Below are 14,706 nucleotides of genomic sequence, written 5' to 3'. Positions count from 1 at the left end.
TTTGATTTTGTTTTAGGGCCACTTTGTTTTTCTGTAAAAAAAACACGCACGCACACACACCCACGCGTGCGCGAGCCCACGGCCCAGGCCAGCCAGCCGCGCCAGGCCAGGAGCACCCTGCGGCCCAAGGCCACGCAGCGCCCGAGCGCTTCTCGCTCGCCCGCCTCGTCTCTTCTTGCTAGCACGCAACGCTCGCTGTCAGATGGGGCCCGCTCCTCAGGTCGCTCGCAACCTCCCACTCGCTGCACTCGGATAGAGCATGCACTCGCACTCCGTCAACCACCGGCGCCAGTCCAACGGATCCTTGCCAAGAGACACATACTCTAACCAGAGTACATAAGAACAATGTGTAAGATTCTTGCCGTTAATCAGAGATTCAGAGTAAATGTTTAAATTTCTTTTTGTCAGGATTTCACCATGGTTGATTGGTTTATTTTCATTTGCTTATAGTTAACTTTTTTCTACTATTTTCTTTGGGTTACTATTGAACAAGTAAATCACAGGAGTTTGTCGAATTTTAAAAAGAATTTAACTTCAACCAGTGCCTACTAAAAATTGTTGCAACAACGCGCAGGGTGTCCTAATTTGTTACAGTGGGGCGTCTAGGTTGATGGCGGTGGTTAGTCCAGCAATTAAAAATCAGGGCATTCGTTGCCCGGGCGTCAGTCGCCAGAAAACAAATCGAGTCTCCTTTGCATTCACTTTCTCTTCTACCTCCATCCGTGCATGAGAGAGCGAGAGAGAGTAGGGTCTGTCGAGAGCGGCCAAAGGCCGGACGAGCTCGCTTGCTCTCGTTTTTGCTACGAGTGGTACAACGACACGTTTCGCAGGCATTTATGTACGATGAAAATACTATTGCATATACTTTCTAAGACAAAAAATTTGAGACGAAGGGAATACGCAAGAGAAGGGAGCAGGTGGGGTTGTAGGCCCGGCTGGACGGATGATGGTAGCGACGTAACCAGGCACGTGAAGTGTTCCGCATGTACAGGATTGCTCGAACTCTGTACACCGGCATCGACAAACGGTGGTTCTTTTCCGAAATATTAACAAACGGCGTTACAATTTCACTTTCTGGTTACTATTTCATATTTGTGAAAATCCATAATACAGTATATAATTTCACTCACTAGAAATCTTTTCAATAACATAATTTCAATCAGTTTCACAAGTTTACATTTAAGTTTCATATTTCTTTTCAGTTTCAGAACCTAAATTTCACTTTTCACCAGCTTGTTTCACAAAAATGTCATCTATTTCAATTTCATATTTTTCAAATAATATACTTACTCTTTTGAAATAAACAATTACACAATTATAAAATAAATCAGTTTCGTAAGTTGACATTTCGGTTTTGTTTCTTTTCAGTTTTAGAACCTACATTTCACTTCCACTAACTTGTTTCACAAAAATCAAATCTATTCAATTGCACACTTTTAGGTAACATATTTCACTCGCTTGGAATCTTTTCAATGACATGATTTCAACTAGTTTCACAAGTTCACATTTAAGTTTCCTATTTTTTTTCAGTTTCAGAACTTACATTTCACATCCCACCTTTCACAAATATCACATCTATGCTAATTGCACGTTTAGAAAAACATATTTCACTCTTTCGAAATAAACTGTTACACATTCCTACAAAATCATTTTCGCAAGTTGACATTTCAGTTTCATATTTGTTTTTAGTTTTAGAACCTACCTTTCACTTTCCACTGGCTTGTTTCATGAAAATCACATCTATTTCAATTGCACATTTCTAAAACAACATATTTCGCACATTTGAAATAAAAACGTTACACATTTTTAAATAATCAGTTTCACAAGTTGACAATTCAATTTTTTATTTGGTTTAAATAGTTTTCTAACGAAATAGGTTGGTCTCACATATTTCTACTGAAATAGGTTAGTTTCATATTTTTCTACCGGGATAGGTTTGTTTCACATATGAAATATTGGTGTATTTACACCCTATGTGCAAAAAATATAGTAAATAAAAAATAAAAAAACAGAAAATATTTTTGAAAGTAAGCCCCTCTTGACTTCTTTTTAAAAACAAATTTTCGGCCAAAATAGTGTGAATAGTGACCCTATAATAGTAACTAATTTTTGTTTTTTTATGTCGACGCTATTTTTTCGTGAAAATTTATATAGTAGTGCAAAACAAAGTCATATTTATTGTAAAAAAAAAGCTTCTGGACTATTTTGACTAATTTTGTAATTATGAATTATTTTTTCTCCATATAGGGTGTTCATATTTCCCATGGTTTGCCTCGACACCATGCCATGAGACTATGGTTCTTCCTTTGAGTGGGGAATTTTTCTTCTCAGACATGGATTGATCTTTATGGAAAAATGGCAACGAGCCTACCCTTTGTGCCCCCACTCACCCCAATTAAATCCTAACACCCCGCAAATGTTCACTTCACGGCCGTTTACCCTGCCAAGCCTGTCCATCGCTACAAGCCGGTACAAGATACCGTGGCTAGTTGAATTCCCGAACGGCCGTCCGTCCAGTTGAGATATGGGCCCGCATCACTGTTGTGTAGGTACCATACTTTATTTCTGCGCAAACTATACGGTCCATAATTCGTAGCTTTACCTGGATCTCTAGGCGAACGAGCGCACACAGATTCCGTGTGCAGGCGAGCTCGTCCGCTCCTACTAATTTTCGCTGTCCCAACAATCTATTGTTTTCTTGTCCCCAGTCCCGACATTCTTCTATGTCGTTGTCTTTTTCGTGCTGTCGCTGTGTTGTCTTGACCAATCGTGTGGGCTTGTTTTCTTTTTGTTGTTGGGCTAGAGGCTGCGTATATTTGTCGCTCCGAGCGAACTCTTGCACTGCCAGCGCATGTGTTTCTGATAGCACATTACGTCCTAGATCGGTACCTCTGGAAATCGGTAGCTGGTATTAGCGCCCCCGGAGACCGGACTCGACGGAGATAAGATTCGTATGTCTTCCTCTGTAGTGAAGGGAACACACGTGGTTTTTTTTTTTTTGAGATTAAAAGGGTTTTACTCTATTATGGTAGGGCTACAATCTCTTGGCAAGAGATTCTCAATACATGGGGTTCTCTGCTGAGCCACACGGCCGTAGCTCGCTCAGAGCGACTATACCTTGCTAGGCAGTCTGCAACACTGTTTTGAGACCTATGAAGTTTCTGCGAAATAAACACCCTATCAACCATAAGGGACTTAATTTCAGCCACTAACTGACCAAACAAAGATCAATCTAAACTAGAATTTGAAAGACAAGATAAGGCAGTCGAAGAATCAAACTGAACTACCAACGGAAGCTCTCTATGTTGTCGAGCGAGCGTCATACCAATCATCAGCGCATGAATCTCAGTCTCTAGAGCCTCACTATAGTTGAAACAAATACCGATAAGCCGAGAAAATGACCGAGCCATCATGTCAGCGTAGAATCATTCGGACCGCCGCCGTGCCATCCTCCACTAGGAATGACCCATCCACAGACAAAGCCGCCTTGTTGCCCGGCGGCGCCGGCCAACGCAACACTTTGGACTCCCGGTACAGTTGAACAGATGTGGTTGTTCTACCAAAAATGGCACACATGTGTGTGGCACGAGATAAAAAACACAAGTGCATGAAAAAAATGTATTTTACGATATATGTCTTTTGAAAAAAGAACACTTTCACTAGTTATGTGTATATACAATTTCGAAAAAATAAAAGTGAAAATATGGTCACGTACTGCATGGAGAGTATAAATAGGAAAGACAACGGCATGTTTTCAGAAGTTGTTGCCATATTTTTACAATAGACAATGAAAATGCCCTGATAAACATTTTCGAAATACATTTTTAGATACACGGCGACTATTTTATTAAAATACATGATAAACTATTTTAGAATTCACGGCGAACATTTTTTTAGGATTAGATGAATAATTTGATTGAAATACATGAATAAAATTTTATAAATACATGATGAGCATTCAATAAAATACACGGAGAAAACTTTTTAAAATGCTAGGAACATCTTTTCAAACAATGTAAACATTTTCTAAGTATGTAACAAACATTTCATAAAATACGGTGACCATTTTTTAAGTAGAGGTGAACATCTTTTAGAACACAGTGAATATTTTTTTAAATACATGTGTACTCTTTAAAACATGGTGAACATTTCTGAAAATACACTGATCTTTGTACGTACAGAAAAAATTTAGAAGAAAAGATGAAAAAAGAAAACAATTACAAAATAAGGAAAAGAAAGGAACAAATACAGAAAGAAAGAAAACACTTTGAAAATACGTGGTGTACATTTTTAGAATGAGGTGAATAATTTTTGAAAACAATTTTGTAAAGAATTTTTGAAATACACAATGGACATTTTTGAAATGAGGTGAATGTTTCTGAAATATGTGATGAACAACCTTTGAAACACCATGAACATTTTTAAATACTTGTTTCATAAACCATGGTGAACATATTTTAAAACACAATGAACATTTCTGAAATACGCGATGCACATTTTTAAAAACAGTGTGAGTGTTTCTGAAAAATACACTATAAACCTTTTTAAGTAAGCGCTAAACAAACACTGCACCCCCCCCCCCCCCCCCCCCCCCCCCCCTCAAGCGAGTCTCCACAGCAACAAATGTTGTGAAAAAGCGCATGATGGAGAATAAATCAAAAACAACAAAAATATTGCATGTTCGAGATGGACATGTAACTAGGCCGGACGAGTTGTGTGTCGAGGATGGACATGCAACTGCATCAGGTTGGGACGACTTGTGTCTCATGGGTGGACATGCAATTGGCGCAAAAAAGGGATCAAGGACCTAGTTGCATGTCAATGATGGACTTGGTTGGATGGCTAGAACCTGCAACTACGGCCAAAAAAAGGGTCAGGAGCCTAGTTGCGAGTTGATAATTATCTTGCAACTGAGTTTAAAAAAGATGGGTCCAGTTGCGAGTCGATGGTTAATTTGCGATCCTTAGTTACGAGTCGATGGTGGACTATATTTACAACTGGGTCAAGAAAAGTGAGGCCCAGTTCCAAGTTGAGGAGGACTTACGACTAGTGAAAAAGAAAATAGTTGGGCTCAGTTGCGATACAAAAAACATCAGCCTGATTGCAAGTTGAGGGTGAACTTCAACTGGTGGTTAGAAAGTCTCGCCGAAAGCTCGGAGGTAATTGGGTCTGCCAGTTCGCGCGTGCTAAAATTAAAAGGGAGAACCAAGGATCGATCCCTGGCCGCAAAGGATATCAGGTGCGCTGATAACCACTACGACAACGTTCCATTCGTGTGAACTAAAGGGGCGCGGCCCGCTTTATACCTTTTGAGCTAGTTTTTTTCTTTTTATTTTCACAATTTTCACATTTTTTGTTTCCTTTTTGTTTTCTTTATTCTCCTTGTTCTATCTTTTATTTTGATTCTTTTTTCTATTTTCTTCTCTGTATTTTCATTCTTTTTTTCATTTTGTTTATTATTTATTTATTTTTCTATTTTTTATTTCCTTTGTTCTTTTGGTGCAAAAGCTATGGGCAACTCCTATATGACTGGCACCATCAGTAAGGATTTATTTTAAGCTAGCTTACTTTTGGGTCCAAGCAAGGTTTATTTCTTGTTACAGATTTATTTACCTTATTGGGTCGGTGGGCTTAAAAAATATATATACATCAATTTTGAGCATTGGCAACGCATGAAGCTTGGTTCTGAGGCTGCAACTTGAGTAGTGTTGTACATTTATGTGGAGGTTGTATTATTTCAAAAAAAATATTTTTATCTGATTTTTTTGCTTCTGCTCTTGGTCGGTGAACAAAGTCAGTAATGCTTTTTCCATACTTTTTATTATGATTTCTAATAAAGCTTGCAACTAAACCAACAATGCTTCTATAAGGTAGCTATTTTCCTCTATGGTAGTTCCTTCCTTAGTTGATTTAGTTGATCACTCACGGCTGCATTTAGCCTCCTACATGCCTCTGATTCTTTCATCGTCGTCTATTAGTCCAGGCCGGCGTTGTCCGCTCCATCGCCTTTCAGTTTCTTCTGGAGCATGTTGTGGGTTCGATTCTGCCCTCTCGCTTGTGCCTTCGTCCAATGCAAGTTCTTTCTATTTCCACTGCCTTTGCATACGCACATGTGGTGAGAAGTTCCTGATTAGTCCGTGCAATGTTGGCCATGGCTACGTATTTGTTAGTCATTTGGTGGGGTCAACATTATTTAGTGAGTTCTTCCTTAATGGAGGACATGGTAATAGGAAATAGTGAGTGTTGTTCTAGCTTATATGCACTATTTTCCCCGGGTGTGTAGGTTATGAAGTGTGTATGTGGTAGCAAAAAACAAGGAAATTAATTAGCTAGATTAGCCACTGCAACCACAACCAGGTTTATGAGCATGTATCTGGACCCTCCTGTATAGTAGCTGATCAACCTTACATGAAGATTGAAGTCATCTACATCGATATTTTAATTTTGCTCCTGTTATGCATTTCTTGGAGAAACATTAGGGCACATTTTTTTCGTTTTTGTTCTCTTCATATGTCAATGTTTGTAGATATTTAGTGTAGTTATAACCTTACATTACTAGATTTGAATGTAAAAAATTACTGCAATTAGCATCTTGAAGAAAATATGCCCTAGAGGCAGTGGCGGAGCCACCGCCCAGCGACCCTGGGCACTTGCCCGGGCTCGCTGGTTCCTAGCAGCAGCGATAGACAGATTAAATAAAGGGCTAAACTGATCGGTAACTTAATTTACTCGGGCAAAAAAGGTACTAGGCCTTTGTTTCTCTCAGGTTCACAGCCCAACAATCAACAAACGGATTAGTACGTGGCTGCATGCCTACATGCAATCAGCCCAGGCCGCCGAAACAAAGAAACAAAGGGGTGCTGGCTTCCTTCGGCCGCTCCAACTCTCTCTCTCTCTCTCTCGTGTCTCTTCGTTTGTCACGCACGACTAGCGCAGGGACTAGGTGACAGAGGGCGGCGGCGGCGGCTAAACCCTAGACGGCTCCGGCACCGGCGGCAAGCGACACCAGGCTAACATGCAGTCTATGCGTGTCCAGTCGTTCCTCAACCTCTCCTTCATCTCATCTGGCTTCAGCTTCGGCTCGGCTTCCTTCGGTAAGAAATCTCCATCGAATTTAGGTCCAAGGATCTCTCATCTTTGAAGTCTGAATAGTTGGTCTGGGAAGTAGGATTGATGTGAAGTATGGATCGAGATACTGATTATAGATGGTCTGAGATTTCAAGGTCGGACTTAGGGGTCAGGGCTTAAATTAGGGGGAAATCGTTGGGGGTGATCATGAATTCATTACTAGAGAGAAATTGTATTTGTTTGTTGGCTATTCGAACTACAAAATCAAAGTATGTAAGAAGACGGCAACTTGCAGACTGGTATTCATGCAAAATTTTCATACCTTCAAACTGAATACAAAGAATTCTGTACTATGAACTTGTTGTAGCTTGTTTAGCAACCTACTTCAAACTTGATCATTAAATTTCAGAGATGAGGAGATTTTTGGTTAATAGAGCAAGCACTGACAATGTGAATGGTGTGCAACCGGAAATAGAAGTGGAGGCACAACAACCTCCTAACATTGCCAATGAATTTAGTCCAAATGATATTGAGCGTGATCCAGGGAAGAGGAAACAAATTTGTGAGTATCCTCCTAATATTCAAGATCAAGTGAGAAGAGCATATGTATTGAAGGGTGAGATGCAACCAGATTTGAATAAATTTCCTCATACTGAATTTGGAAGTTCACGCTCATCAAGAGCATTTTCTAAATCTTGGTACAAAACTCATCCATGGATTGAATACGGTGAGTGGAAGAAGGCAGCTTATTGTTTTTATTGCTTTCTCTTTAAGCAACCTGGAAGGGCTGAGCACTTTGGTTATGAAGTATTCACCAAAGAAAGATTTACAGATTGGAAGCATGCATCTAAAGCCTTCAAAGATCATATTGGTGATCCTGGTAGTAAGCACAACTCTTGCGTCAAGCATTATGATGATTATTGTAATCAAAGACAAAGTGTGGCAAGCAATTTTGCTAGAACTAGCAAGGAATCGGAAGAAATGTATAAGATCCGCTTGACTTGTTCTGTAAGTTGTTCAAGATATCTCATCGCACAAGGCTTGGCTTTTCGTGGACATGACGAATCCTCTACTTCTCTGAACAAAGGAAACTTTAGAGAGATGATAGATTTGGAAAACACAAAAAATGAACAAGTGAGAGATGCTTTTGACCGTGGTGGAAGAAATTGCACAATGACATCCGGTGACATTCAAAAGGAGCTTGCAATGTGTTGTGCACATGAAGTTACCAAGAGGATCATGGCAGAGCTTAGTGATAAACAATTCTCTGTGCTTATGGATGAATCACGTGATATATCTGTGAAAGAGCAAATGGCGGTGATGTTGAGGTTAGTAATTTCACTTTCTTTCGTTATTTGTTTGTCATTTATTCTCTATGTTGTGCACTAACCTTTTTTTATATAGGTTTTTGAATGACAAAGGAAAGGTTGTGGAACGATTTATTGCTCTTCACCATGTCAAAGATACTACATCCGAGTCACTAAAGAATGCTCTTTATGGTATTCTTGATCATTATAAGTTATCTATTTCAAGTATACGAGGGCAAGGATATGATGGTGCTTCAAATATGAGAGGCGAGTTTAATGGTTTGCAGAAAAAGATCATAGATGAAAACCCTTTTGCTTTCTATGTTCATTGCTATGCTCATCGTTTGCAGTTGGTGGTTGTCTCTGTTGCTAGTAGTTGCTCATCTATTCATGATTTCTTTGAGTACATCTCCTTAATTGTGACCACAACAACTACATCTTGTAAGAGAAGGGATGCATTGACAGAGGCACAACACCAAGATATTCTGGATAGACTTGAGAGTGGTGAGATATCTACAGGAAGGGGCTTGCACCAATCATCTACTCTTGCTAGGCCAGGTGACACTAGATGGGGTTCCCATCATACTACTTTGCTTCGTTTGAATCAAATGTGGTCCTCTGTGTTACAGGTACTTAGTACAGTTGATGAACATGGACGTGGGCCATCTCAAGCAGTAGGTTTGATAGAAAAAATGGAGAGCTTTAAATTTGCTTTCATTCTAAAGCTTATGTTGAAGTTGTTTGGCATCACAAATGAGCTCTCAAAAGTCTTGCAAAGAAAAGATCTTAATATTGTGCTTCCCATGGAATTAGTGGATGATGTCAAAGCTCGGCTGGCAACATTAAGAGAGAGTGGTTGAGATGATTTATTTTGTGATGTTCAAGAATTTTGTGCTACTAATAGTATTCCAGTGCCAAACATGGATGAAGCAATACCAGTTCGTGGTCACTCAAGGAGAGCAGGGAGGACTATCACTAATCTTTACCATTACCGTGCTGAGATTTTTTATGTTGGTATTGACAAAATATGCGTGTAGATGGACCACCGCTTCAGTGAAGGAGCTAATGGTGTGCTTGATTGCTTCTCATATCTTGACCCCAATAATTCTTTCTCAAAGTTTAATGTTGATAAGCTTGCACATCTTGCTAAAATTTATCATGATGACTTTTCCAATGATGACCGTGGAACAATAAGAGAGCAGCTTCTCACTTATATAAGTCAAGTGAAAAGGCATGCTTCTTTTTCTACTTGTGATGATGTTCAAAGTTTGGCCATGAAGATGGTTGAAACTGAGAAACATTTGGTATTTCCATTGGTATACAAACTTATTGAGTTGGCTTTGATATTGCCGGTGTCAACGGCATATGTTGAGAGAGCTTTTTCATCAATGTAGATTATCAAGACTAAACTGCGTAGCAAGATCAATAATGAATGGTTAAATGACTTGATGATATGTTACACCGAGCGGGAGTTATAAGGATATTATTCGAACATTTACTGCAATGCGGTCTCGGAAAGGGCATTTGCCTTGTAATTTTCTTTAGTGCACTGTCGGTATGTTCCTTCTAACCATCTCTATTCTTGCAAGCTTTCGACTTCTCATCTCACAACTAAACTTATTTAATTACAAATTCATTTTTTGTATTGCAGTTCTTCTAGGCTGATTGTATGTCTTTTTGTTGGCAAAAAAATGAACAAGTGAGAGATGCTTTTGACCGTGCTGGAAGAAATTGCACGGTCACATGTAGTGACATATGTATGTATATATAGCTTTACTTTTGTTGGCAACATGGCGAGTTGGTATCTATGCATGGTTGGCTATGTATCTTTTGTTGTCATGTACCAACTTTATTTGGTCTATGAAGCGGATATTGAATATTAGCTCACTTTAAATCAAATTTTGTGTGACTATTATGGTTATGTTTTCACTTCATTGTTAGAGAGGATTTGTGAATCCGAAGCTTGGTGGTATATTACATGTTGTGTATTCGAATACCCGACTTGATTTCTAAATTATACGTTTAGACTTAAACTTGCCCAGGCTCCTCAAAAGTTCTGGCTCCGCCACTGCCTGGAGGCAATAATAAAGTTGTTATTTATATCATGATAAATGCTTATTATTCATGTTAGAATTGTATTACCCAGAAACTTGATACATGTGTGGATACATAGACAAAACACAGTGTCCCTAGTAAGCCTCTACTAGACTAGCTCGTTGATCAAAGATGGTTAAGTTTCCTAACCATAGACATATGTTGTCATTTGATGAAAGGGATCACATTATTAGGAGAATGATGTGATGGACAAGACCCATCCGTTAGCTTAGCATAATGATCGTTAAGTTTTATTGCTATTGCTTTCTTCATGGCATATACATATTCCTTTGACTATGAGATTATGCAACTCCCGGATACCGGAGGAATACCTTGTGTGCTATCAAACGTCACAACGTAACTGGGTGATTATAAAGATGCTCTACATGTATCTACGAAGGTGTTTATTGGGTTGGCATAGATCAAGATTAGGATTTGTCACTCCGAGTATCGGAGAGGTATCTCTGGGCCCTCTCGGTAATGCACATCATAATAAGCCTTGCAGGCAATTTCACTAATGAGTTAGCTACGGGATGATGTATTAAGGAACGAGTAAAGAGACTTGCCAGTAACGAGATTGAACTAGGTATGAAGATACCGACGATCGAAACTCGGGCAAGTAACATACCGATGACAAAGGGAATAACGTATGTTGTCATTGCGGTACGACCGACAAAGATCTTCGTAGAATATGTGGGAACCAATATGAGCATCCAGGTTGGGCTATTGGTTATTGACCGGAGAGGTGTCTCGGTCATGTCTACATAGTTCTTGAACCTATAGGATCCGCACGCTTAACGTTCGATGAAGATTTTGTATTATATGAGTTATGTGATTTGGTGACCAAATGTTGTTCGGAGTCCCAGAGGAGATCACGGACATGATGAGGAGTCTCGAAATGGTTGAGAGGTAAAGATTCATATATAGGACGATAGTATTTGGACACCGGAAGTGTTCCGGGTGTACCGGGTATGTATCGGGTCACCGGAAGGGGTTCTGGGCTACCCCCGACAAACTATATGGGCCTATTGGGCAAAGAGGGGAAACACAACAGCCAACATGGGCTGCTATGCCCTCCTTGCTGGCCTAATAGGAAGGGGAAAGGAAAAGGGGAAGAGAGAAGGAAAGGGAGGCAATTCGGCCTCCCCCTTCCTTCCCTCTCCGGAAAAGATGGTAAGGGAGGAGCTGAATTGGACAAGGCCCCCAAGTAGGATTCCTCCTACTTGGCGCGCCCCATGGATGCCCCCTCCCCTCCCACCTATATATATATGTGGGCAGGGGGCGCCTAGAACGCACAACAAACATTGTTAGCCGTGTGCGGCGCCCCTATCCATAGTTTACACCTCTGGTCATATTGTCATAGTGTTTATGTGAAGCCCTGCGCAGATCATTTCACCATCACCATCACCACGCCATCGTGCTGACAAAACTCTCCCTCAGCACTTTGCTGGATCAAGAGTTCGAGGGATGTCATCAAGCTGAACGTGTGCATAACTCAGAGGTGTCGTACGTTCGGTGCTTGATCAGTCGGAACGAGAAGAAGTTCGACTACATCAACCGCGTTGTCAAATGCTTCCGCTTTCGGTCTACGAGGGTATGTGGACACACTCTCCCCCTCTCGTTGCTATGCATCTCTAGATAGATCTTGCGTGCGTGTAGGAATTTTCTTTTGAAATTGCATGCTACGTTCCCCAACAGTGGCGTCCCAGCCAGGTCTATGCGTAGATGATATGCACGAGTAGAACACAAAGAGTTGTGGGCGATCATAGTCATACTACTTACCACCAACGTCTTATTTTGATTCGGTGGTATTGTTGGATGAAGCGGGATGGACCAACCTTACATGACCACGTTCTTGAGACCGGTTCCATCGAGAGACATGCAACTTGTTTTGCATAAAGGTGGCTAGCGGGTGTCTATTTCTCCAACTTTAGTTGAATCAAATTTGACTACGGCCGGTCCTTGTTGAATGCTAAAACAACAAACTTGACGAAACATTGTTGTGGTTTTGATGCATAGGTAAGAACGGTTCTTACTAGAAGCCCGTAGCAGCCACGTAAAACTTAAAACCAGAAAGTAGAGGACGTATAACTTGTTTTTGCAGGGCATGTTGTGATGTGATTGAAGGAAATATGCCCTAGAGGCAATAATAAAGTTGTTATTTTATATTTCCTTATATCATGATAAATGTTTATTATTCATGCTAGAATTGTATTAACCGGAAACTTGATACATGTGTGGATACATAGACAAAACATAGTGTCCCTAGTAAGCCTCTACTAGACTAGCTCGTTAATCAAATATGGTTAAGTTTCCTAACCATAGACATGTGTTGTCATTTGATGAACAGGATCACATCATTAGGAGAATGATGTGATGGACAAGACCCATCCGTTAGCTTATACATATTCCTCTGACATGTGATGGACATGTTAAGTTTTATTGCTATTGCTTTCTTCATGACTTATACATATTCCTCTGACTATGAGATTATGCAACTCCTGAATACCGGAGGAACACCTTGTGTCCTATCAAACATCACAACATAACTGGGTGATTATAAAGACGCTCTACAGGTATCTCTGAAGGCATTTGTTGGGTTGGCATAGATCGAGATTAGGATTTGTCACTCAGAGTATCGAGAGGTATCTTTGGGCCCTCTCAGTAATGCACATCACTATAAGCCTTGCAAACAATGTGACTAATGAGTTAGTTGCGGGATGATGCATTACGGAACGAGTAAAGAGACTTTCCGGTAACAAGATTGAGGTATGATGATACCGACGATCAAATCTCGGGCAAGTAACATACTGATGACAAAGGGAATAACGTATGTTGTTATTGCGGTTTGACTGATAAAGATCTTCATAGAATATGTAGGAACCAATATGAGCATCCAGGTTCAGCTGTTGGTTATTGACCGAAGATGTGTCTCGGTCATGTGAAAATAGTTCTCGAACCCGTAGGGTCCGCACGCTTAATGTTCGATGATGATTTGTATTATGAGTTATGTGTTTTGGTGATCGAAGTTTGTTCAGAGTCCTGGATGATATCACGGAAATGACGAGGAGTCTCGAAATGGTCGAGAGGTGAAGATTGATATATTGGACGAAAGTATTCGGACACCGGAATGGTTTCGGGACATTTCGAATATTTATCGGAGTACCCAGGGGTTACCGGAACCCCCCGGGGAAGTAATGGGCCTTCATGGGCCATAGGGGAGATAGATGGGAGCCCGCAAGGGTGGCGCCCCCAAGGGAGTCCGAATTGGACAAGGGGGAGGGGGCGCGGCCCCCTTTCCTCTTTCCCTCTCCCTCTCCCTCTCCTTCCCTTTTCCCCTCCGATAGAAAGGAAAGGGGGGGGCGATTAGGATGTGGAGTCCTAGTCGGTTTCCCCCCCTATGGTGCGCCCTTTGTGGCCGACCTCCTCCCCTCCTCTATATATGGGGGCAAGGGGGCACCCCATAGCACAACAGTTATTTTCTTACCCATGTGCGGTGCCCCCCTTCACGGTTTACTCCTCCGGTCATAGCGTCGTACTGCTTAGGCGAAGCCGTGCGCGAATCATGTCACCATCACCGTCACCATGCCGTCGTGCTGGAGAAACTCTCCCTCGACCCTCTGCTGGATCAAGAGGTCGAGGGATGTCATAGAGCTGAACGTGTGCTAAACTCGGAGGTGTCGTACGTTCGTTACTCGATCGGTTGGATCACGAAGACGTTCGACTACATCTACCGCGTTAACCTAATGCTTCTGCTTTCGGTCTACGAGGGTACGTGGACACACTCTCCCCCTCTCATTGCTATGCATCTCCTAGATAGATCTTGCATGATCGTAGGATTTTTTTTTGAAATTTCATGCTACATTCCCCAATAGTGGCATCCGAGCCAGGTCTATGCGTAGATGATATGCACGAGTAGAACACAAAGAGTTGTGGACGATAATAGTCATACTGCTTACCATCAACGTCTTTTTTTGATTCAACAGTGTTGTTGGATGAAGCAGTCCGGACCAACCTTACATGACCATGTTCATGAGACTGGTTCCACCGACATACATGCAACTTGTTTTGCATAAAGGTGGTTGGCGGGTGTCTGTTTCTCCAACTTTAGTTGAATCGAATTTGACTACGGCCGGTCCTTGTTGAAGGTTAAAACAACACACTTGACGAAAAATCATTGTGGTTTTGATGCGTAGGTAAGAACGGTTCTTGCTATAAGCCCGTAGAAGCCACGTAA

The 14,706-nt window shown here is 41.1% G+C and overlaps 1 pseudogene; it reads left to right on the top strand.

The window, feature by feature from the left end:
* The first annotated feature begins 7,479 nt into the window (after positions 1-7,479).
* Positions 7,480-9,920, top strand: LOC123108121 (zinc finger MYM-type protein 1-like; annotated as a pseudogene).
* The last annotated feature ends 4,786 nt before the right edge of the window (positions 9,921-14,706 follow it).

This window comes from Triticum aestivum, chromosome 5A (assembly GCF_018294505.1).
Source record: "Triticum aestivum cultivar Chinese Spring chromosome 5A, IWGSC CS RefSeq v2.1, whole genome shotgun sequence".
NCBI lineage: Eukaryota > Viridiplantae > Streptophyta > Magnoliopsida > Poales > Poaceae > Triticum > Triticum aestivum.
This window is presented reverse-complemented; position numbering and strand designations above follow the sequence as displayed.